Raw genomic sequence first — 8,079 nt, forward strand, 5'->3', positions numbered from 1 at the left:
AGTAGAGGAACAGAAGGGCTTTTCCTGATGGAAAGATGAGCATCAAAGGAGGAGGCCTGCCCTAGCCAGTTTGGCTTAGTGGCTAGAGCATCAGCTTGTGGACTGAAGGGTCCTGGGTTCGATTCTGACCAAGGGCAAGTACCTCTATTGCAGGCTCGATCCCTGGTCCTGGTTGGGGGTGTGTGTGGGAGGCAACCAATCAATGTGTCTCTCTCACATTGTTGTTTCTCTCTCTCTCTTTCCCCTTGCCCCTTCCACTGTATGAAAATCATGGGGGGGGGGGGGAAATATCCTCGAGTGAGGATTAAAAAAAAAAGGAGGTCCAAAATTCCAAGGGACCAGGCAGTGGAAGGATCTGCTGGTGGAGGGACTGCAAAGCTGGAGCTGCTGGAGGGCTGGAGGAGAGGTGCTACCCCATTCCCACCCTTGGAGAGTCTTATAGAAGCAAACTTTGTGTAAAGGAGGGATATCTGGCTGGGTGGCAGAAGACCTGCATTTTAATCCTAGCTCTGCCACTACCTAGCTGGCTGATGTTGTTCAAGGCACCTAAATATTAAGATAAAGAGATGCTCTCCGTCCTGGCCAGTTTTGCTCAGTGGTTAGAGCATCAGCCCGCGGACTCAAGGGTCCCAGGTTCGATTCCAGCCAAGGGCACGTACCTCTGTTGCAGGCTCGGCCTGGGTCGGGGTGTGTTTGAGAGGCAACCAATTGATGTGTCTCTCTCACATTTATGTTTCTCTCTCTCCCTTCCACTCTCTCTGAAAAACAATGGAAAAAATATCCTCAGGTGAGAATTAAAATAATAAAAAATGAATAAATAAACCAACCTTAAAAAAAATGGTCTCCATGATTATTATGATTATTATGCTAAGTGAAATAAGCCAGTCAGAGAAAGACAAGTATCACATGATCTGACTTATATATGGAATCTAATGAACAGAATAAACTGATGAACAAAATAGGACCAGAGGCATGGATACATAGAACAGACTGACACATCTCAGAGGGGAGAGGGATGGGGGAGCAGGAAGAGATTAACCAAAGAACATATATGCATATATGGATAGCCCATGAACATAGACAGTAATGTGGTGAAGGCCTTGGTGGGGGCAGGGGCTGGGTGGAGGGGGTCAAAAGGGGGAAAATGGGGGACATCTGTAATACTGTCAACAATTTAAAACAAGAAATGTTCTTCACGATCCATAAGGCTTACTAAGCCTCAGTTTCCCACCCATTAAATGGGAGATAGCACAAACCTTGGAGTAGTGTTGGGAAGGTTTAGGTGAGGTGATGATCTAATCTACTTAAACACAGTGCCTGGCACCTTCTAAGTGCTCAGTAAGTAACTATTATTGTTATTATTTGGCATGATCCTAATGTACTTGTTTTAAAATTTCCAAGGAAAAAGAAGTCAGTTGCCACCTACAATGCACCGGGGGTGAGGGGATGTGGGAAGGGTTTTCCTTGGGTCCAGGAAGAAAATAAAGTTTAGAATTGAATTTAAAACTAAGTTTGGAAATAAATGTTTCCTTGCATGAGGGATGAATCTGATTTATTAATTCCTCCTTTGGATGCAAACAGCTTTTTGGTCCCTTCCTTTAAAAAATAAGTACCGCTTCGCAGGGTGTGGCTGTGCGGTTGGGCATCAACCTAGGATCCAGGAGACAGAGTTGGATCCCTGGTCAGGGCACGTGCCTGGGTTGCAGGCTTGATCCCCGGTCAAGGGTGTGTGGGAGGCAGCCGATGGATGATGACTCTCTCATCATTGATGTTTCAACTCTCTCTCTCTCTCCCCCTTCCTCTCTCTGAAATCAGTAAAGATATATATATATATATTTAAAAATACCAGTTATGGATGCACAAATGGTTATTTAGTCTTCTAAATTTATTTTGCTTGAAAATGACCTGGTTTTCAAATAATATTATTTTTTAAAAGTACTTCCACGGACTCAGTGCCTTTTCAATACCAAAAGAGAATGTTATTGGAAATGGACAATTGAGTGTCATGAAAACATGAAAACCGTCAGTTTATTTCAGTTTTTTTCCTCCTCTCTGATCTATGCTAGCACACTTGCTACCTATCTGCCTAGAGACCATGGCCCTCCATGAGGGCAACTCAAAGTGATATAAAGCTGGTTAGATCTTCAGAAGTGGCCATCTTCCTGTTCTATTTTTTTTTTCCAGCTCTTCTTCTCTAACCCAAGCCCACAGCTTACTCAAATCTCCAGGAGACTAAATACCTGATTGAATTAGTCCATTTGTGGAGGGGCTTGCCCACAAAAGTGTTTTCTTGCCCTTGAAATGTTTTGGTTGTTGTCTTCTAGTTAGTTCAAAAAGAACTTGAATCAAAATGCATAGATGCAACCATCATATAATTGAGCATATATGCTGGACATTCCATAATAAGTGTTAAATTAGATACTTGAAAATATATAAGCATCTAAGTATATGTTCTGTTTAATAATTTGTGTCCTTAGATCCTTTACATTCATTTATATGTTCATGTTTATTTATGTGACCTAGTAGGACCATGTATCAAATAAAACACACCTGTCATGCCTGAGAAAATTTTAAGAAGACAAAAGAAGGAGGTCCATGCTGAGGAGGGCTGTCTGTCCATTGAGTGGCCACCAGGCATTGTGTGTTGGGGTGGCAGGCCCATAAGCACCTCCAATCCATGCTCGCACAATCAACCACAGCAACTCTCACATTATTGTGTCTCAGAATCACTCAGGGAACTTCTGAAACATGTAGAACCCACGCCTTCCTCTGACCCAGCCTGTAGATTCTGATTGAGTGGGACAGGCATGGGATCCAGCCATCTGCATGTTTAATAAATCCCACCCCCCCTACGTCGTTCTGAGACTGGTGATCCAAAGAGAACACTCAGAGGAACACTGGTCAGGTGGGCTGGCAGGTGACAGATGCAAGTAGGAACTTAAGTGGAAGCCAAGGACCACAGTGCATCTTGAGGACTTGGGGTGCATCACTGATTTATGGGGGGAGGGAGTTTGTTGGGGGAGGGAGTGAGTTTGTGGGTGAGTGGCAGAATCTGGGTGAGGGTCAGGTAAATGGTATAAGAAAGGAGTCCTGAGCCCGTGATAAGAGTCTTCAGGGCCTTGGTAGCCATCCATTCCTGAGTCTTCTGCCTGCCACAGGCTAGGGATCTCTGCTGTGCCCAGGAGATTTTTGGTCCAGAAGGGAAGGAACAAGATGAGGGTTTTTCTAGAGGTGAACCCAGGAACAGCATAATCTCCAAGCCACTCCATGCTTCCAAGTGGGCAGTGATAGAAAGAAGTACACTAGTGAAAGGGAACAATACAGCAGGAGGAGACAATATGAATGTACTTCATTCATTCTTTCAATTCTTTATACATTCTGTAGTAAGTGCTGTGAGATTTGGTGGTGCCACCATCTGCCCACCTGTCAAAACCAGAAACCATAGTGTCATCCTAGATTCTTCTGTCTCTCTTACTTATCCCCGCCAAGAAATCTGTTTACCAAACTTCATTGACTCAACCTCCTAAATGTCTGTTGACTCAAACCCTCCTCCCCTAGCCCTTCTGCCGCTGCCTTAGTGCCAGAGATCACTAACTCTTGCCTAGACCTTGCAGAAGTTTCTTCACTGATCTTGCCAGTCAGGCTCGTGTCACTCTAATCCATTTTCCACACTGCAACAAGACTGATGATCTCTTATTTTTAAACAGCTTAATCAAGGTATAGTTTACACAGCTAACATTCACCTGTTTTAAGTGTATGTCCAATTATTTTTGTATATTCAGTGTTGTATAACCACCATAATCTAATTTTAGGACCTCTCATCACCCTAAAAAGGTCCCTTGTGCCCATTAGCAGTCACTTCCTATTCCCACCCCCAGCCTCAGACAACCACTAATCTACTTTCTGTCTCTATGGATTTGCATTTTCTGGGCATTTCATATAAATGGAATCAAACCCCATGTGGTATTTTTTGTTTGGCTTTGATTGCCTGTCAATATAGAATTTTGCTTAGTTAAAACCCTTGAACGAAATGTTAACTAGTTGATGAATGTGTTAACTAACCTTACTGTGGTAATCATTTTGCAATACAGGGGTGGGCAAATGTAGGTTTGCAATTGTGAGTATGCAAAACAAGGTTTATTTTTGTATTGTTGTTTATTATTATTGTATTATTCATTTGTATTATTTGTCTTATTATTATTGTTATATATCCTTACTTATGATTTATCTTTTATGTAATGATGGGTGGTAATTTACCTACATTTGCCCACCCTTGTATCATCAGGTTGTATACCTTAAAATTATACAATGTTATATGTCAATTATATCTTAATAAAGCTGTAAAGAATAAAGCCCTTGAACAGCTCCCCATTACCCACCATATAAACATCTCTTGTTAGTTTTCAAGGTCCTTCATACCTGACCCTGCTCTTGAACATCCTATGGTTCCTTAACGTACACCATGCTCTTTCTTGGCTCTATGCCTTTGTGCCTGTGGTTTCCCTGCCTAGAATGCCATTACCCTCCCCCTAAAGAGGCCTAAACTTTGCTATAATGTCTCCAACATCACATTTCTTTTTTATTGGCTTTATTAAAAGATTGATGAATCAGGCAGAATCCCTTCTCGCAACTAGAAGTGTGCTTCCTACAATATCCCATTTCTTAATTTCTGTTCATCACTTCCACCTCTGTAAGCACCTTGCACCTTGTATATGCTTTATTCATTACACAACTCATGTTGCCTTGTAAGTATCCATACACAGGGGAACTCCCTAGCTAAACAGTGAGTTCCTTGAGGGCACAGGAACTATCCTATTCATTTCTGTATCCTCACATCAGGAATAGCTCCTGGCTTAGAATGGGTACTCAATAAATGTTTGTTAAGCCAAACAAAACTGCATGAGACAGTCCAGAAACTGCCCTTGAGGATCTCACAGTCTTGTCAGATCAACCTACATTTACTGAGGTCCTACTATGTGATGGTAAGAGAAGGGAGATAATCAAAAGGACAAGGAATAATGCCTGCCATCTTGGTGCTTACAATCAAGTCAAGAAGATACACTCTCCACAGATCAGCAGGTTGCAATGAAAAACATGATATGACCAAATGTTAGGTGAGACAGTGGAGTGCATCAAGAGCCCAGTAGAGAGGGGAGTGGCTGTTGGAACTCAGAGAGAGCATCATGGAGGAGGAACTTGAGGAAATTGGGGAAGGACTTGGACAGGAATAGGAAGCATAAAGAACATTCTTCAATGTCAGTGATGGAATGGCCTGAGCAATGTCTTGGGGCAGAGTGGAGAATGGAATCAATTTGGACACTGGTGACTTCATAAAAGACAGTGATAATAAGACCCTGAAGTACAGCTAAATCAGTAGGAATGGCTATGCTGCTGGAGTAGGATTTCCAGATTCCGCAAATAAAAATAAAGGATACAATGCAAGGGACATACTTAAAAATTTATTTGTTAGATACCCAAAATTCACATTTAACTGAGTATCCCTATGCTGGTGGACAGCAAGATTGGGCCAAACCATAAAAGTCTTTAATGCTATACTGAAACTTTTATCTTAAACCCTGATGATAATAAGGGCCCACTGAAGGGTTTTAACTATAGAACTGACATGATCAGATGTGCCTTTTAGAAAGATGGCTCAGGTAGTGGTGAGAAGAACCGGTTGGGGGAATGGCTGGGGGCTGTGATAGCAATTCAGGAAACAGAGGATGATGGCCTGAGTCATGGCAGAAGTTGTGGGCATAGAAAAGAGGCTGAAGTTCAGGAGCAACCCAGCTCAAATCAGACGATGCTACATTAGTAATAAGTACATGTTGGGGGAATAAGATATGGGGGTTGTGACTCAATGCCCAGGGCCCATAGGGGAGCAGCCTCTAAGTGGCAGCTGGGCTGAGAATCATGTGATTTCTTCTACAACCTCCTCCTACCCAAAGAAAGGAAGCGAGGAGGGCACTGGTGAAGCTTAGGTGGAAGAGCCTGAGCAGCTGCCATAGCAGAAACCCCTCCCTTTCTCCTAGATGGTCAGTCCTGCAAATTTCCCTCTCCTCTCTGTGTCCGGCACCAGTCCAGGGCACACAGTGTTCTCCCAAGCAGATACACACATTCTGGACTGGGTGATTCATTGTCCCTGGCCAGAAAGGCCTGCCTGCTGCAGTAAAGACCAGGCAACCCCAAAGAACATTCTAAAGGGTTTCCTGTGCAAACCCTCAAAGAAAGGTTCATACTGGGGAAAACAACAGGTGTCAAAAGAGTGTTGGCCTTTTGTGGGGTGATTTTTGGCATAGCTGATGTAAAGATGCCCCATCTTGCCCTGCTGGCCACGAACATCTAGAATACTCTCCTAGCTCAAGCTTTGCACTCCTTGGGGATGCAAAAACCAAGAAGGCAGGGCCTGCTTGTGTGTTGACTTGTTCCGTTTTAGTCCAGACACTTGGGACAACCTCAAATCCCGCCCCTATCCTATGATCCTCCTGGCTGCATGTGCATCTGCACATGGCTCTGGCAGGGACTGGAGGCTGTCACAGCAGGGAAAGGCTCTTCTCTACAGGCTGCAAAAGTGGGCACAGAGGTTAGGGGTGAGAATTTTCCTATGATCCCCGCTGTCTTGCCCCAGGATCTGTGGGATGCACTGGTCCTGCAGGGCCTGTGATGGAGCTGCCAGCACGTTCTTTGGTAACCTCTGAGGCCATTATGACATCAGTGAGGAGGCTGCCTACCTAGTTAAGGGCAGCGGCTCTAACACAGATGGAGCTGAGTTCTAGGCCTCACTCTCCCCTTACTAGCTGTAGGCCTTGGACAAGTTACTCAAACTCTGAGCCTGAATTTTTACAACCAATGTGTAAAACCATGGTAATTGGGGTAGTTGAGAGAAATAAATTATCCATGTAAAGCATTTTGCCCTGTGTCTGGCACTTAATAAGCATTGAATAAACGCTAGCTAGTATAATTATTCCCCTTCATTGCCCATTGTCTCTCTTTTCTACCTCACACCTCATCAGATTCTTTTTCCAAGGTAATAGCTCAGAACTATCCACCATTGCCTGGCCACAGAGCCTTCCTCAAGGATACTTCTCTGAAGAACGCCTTCCTTGCTCCACAGGTGGTGGGTCTCCCTGGGCCTCTCATCCTAATTCACAGCCACTTGCCCTCTATACATCAGTCTTTTGCTTTTTCTCTCTTGTTCCATTGTTGGAGAAGGAGCCAGAGATGAGGACAAAGGGCAGGGGCAGAGAGCAGGCTGGCTATGCCAGGTGGGGCAGAGCAGATGCTGAGAGTCTGCCCTGTCAGTGCTCTTTCAGTGTGGCTGCTGAGGGACTGGGCTTTCTGATAATGTGTCACCCTGCTTCTGCCCCAACCTGCCCTAGGGCCACTGCCCTCTCCCTAGCAGGATTTATGGACCCATGGATGGAAAGAAGGAACAAGAAGCTCAAAGAGCTCCAAAGCTTACTACCTCCCACATAGCCCTTCTGGCTGCCCCTCAGCCTAGCCCAGGGCTGTCATCCTCCACTGCCCTTGCAGGCACCCATGTGCCCTGATTCACAACACACACTGAAAACCAGAGGGACAAAGCTAGTTTTGAAAAGAGAAGGGGTCCTGGAGGGCCAGGCAGTGACCTGCCACCAGAGGCCTTTGTTTGCTTTCCAAGCTATATACCTTCCAAGTGCATTTATGTGCCCCTGCGCTTCAGGGAACTTATCAAGACCAAGTGTGAAAATGTTCCCATTACTAAATTACTATCACCCTAGCAATGAAGCCTGTGATAGAACACCAGCTTTTCCCCAGCTTTTACTGCACCTTCTAGGTAGAATCTCATTAAATCCTTTCCAATCTCTAGGAAAAGAGACAAGCAAACATTTGACAAACAGAAGACACAAATAGCTGCATTCAAGCCGGCTGAACAGAGAAAATAGGTAGTCAGTGATGGGGGTGGGGCATCTGAGAAGTTGTGTAGGTCCTGTGAAAACAGGGCTGGCTGGGGGAGGGGGGGAGGCTCTTTCCATTGGCCTTGCCCAGCTGTCTTCCTCCCACTCAGTTAGAACGAAATGTTCTGTCTTTTGTAGTTAT

The sequence above is a fragment of the Miniopterus schreibersii genome (assembly GCF_964146895.1).
Source record: "Miniopterus schreibersii genome assembly, chromosome: X".
In the NCBI taxonomy this organism is placed as follows: Eukaryota; Metazoa; Chordata; class Mammalia; order Chiroptera; family Miniopteridae; genus Miniopterus; species Miniopterus schreibersii.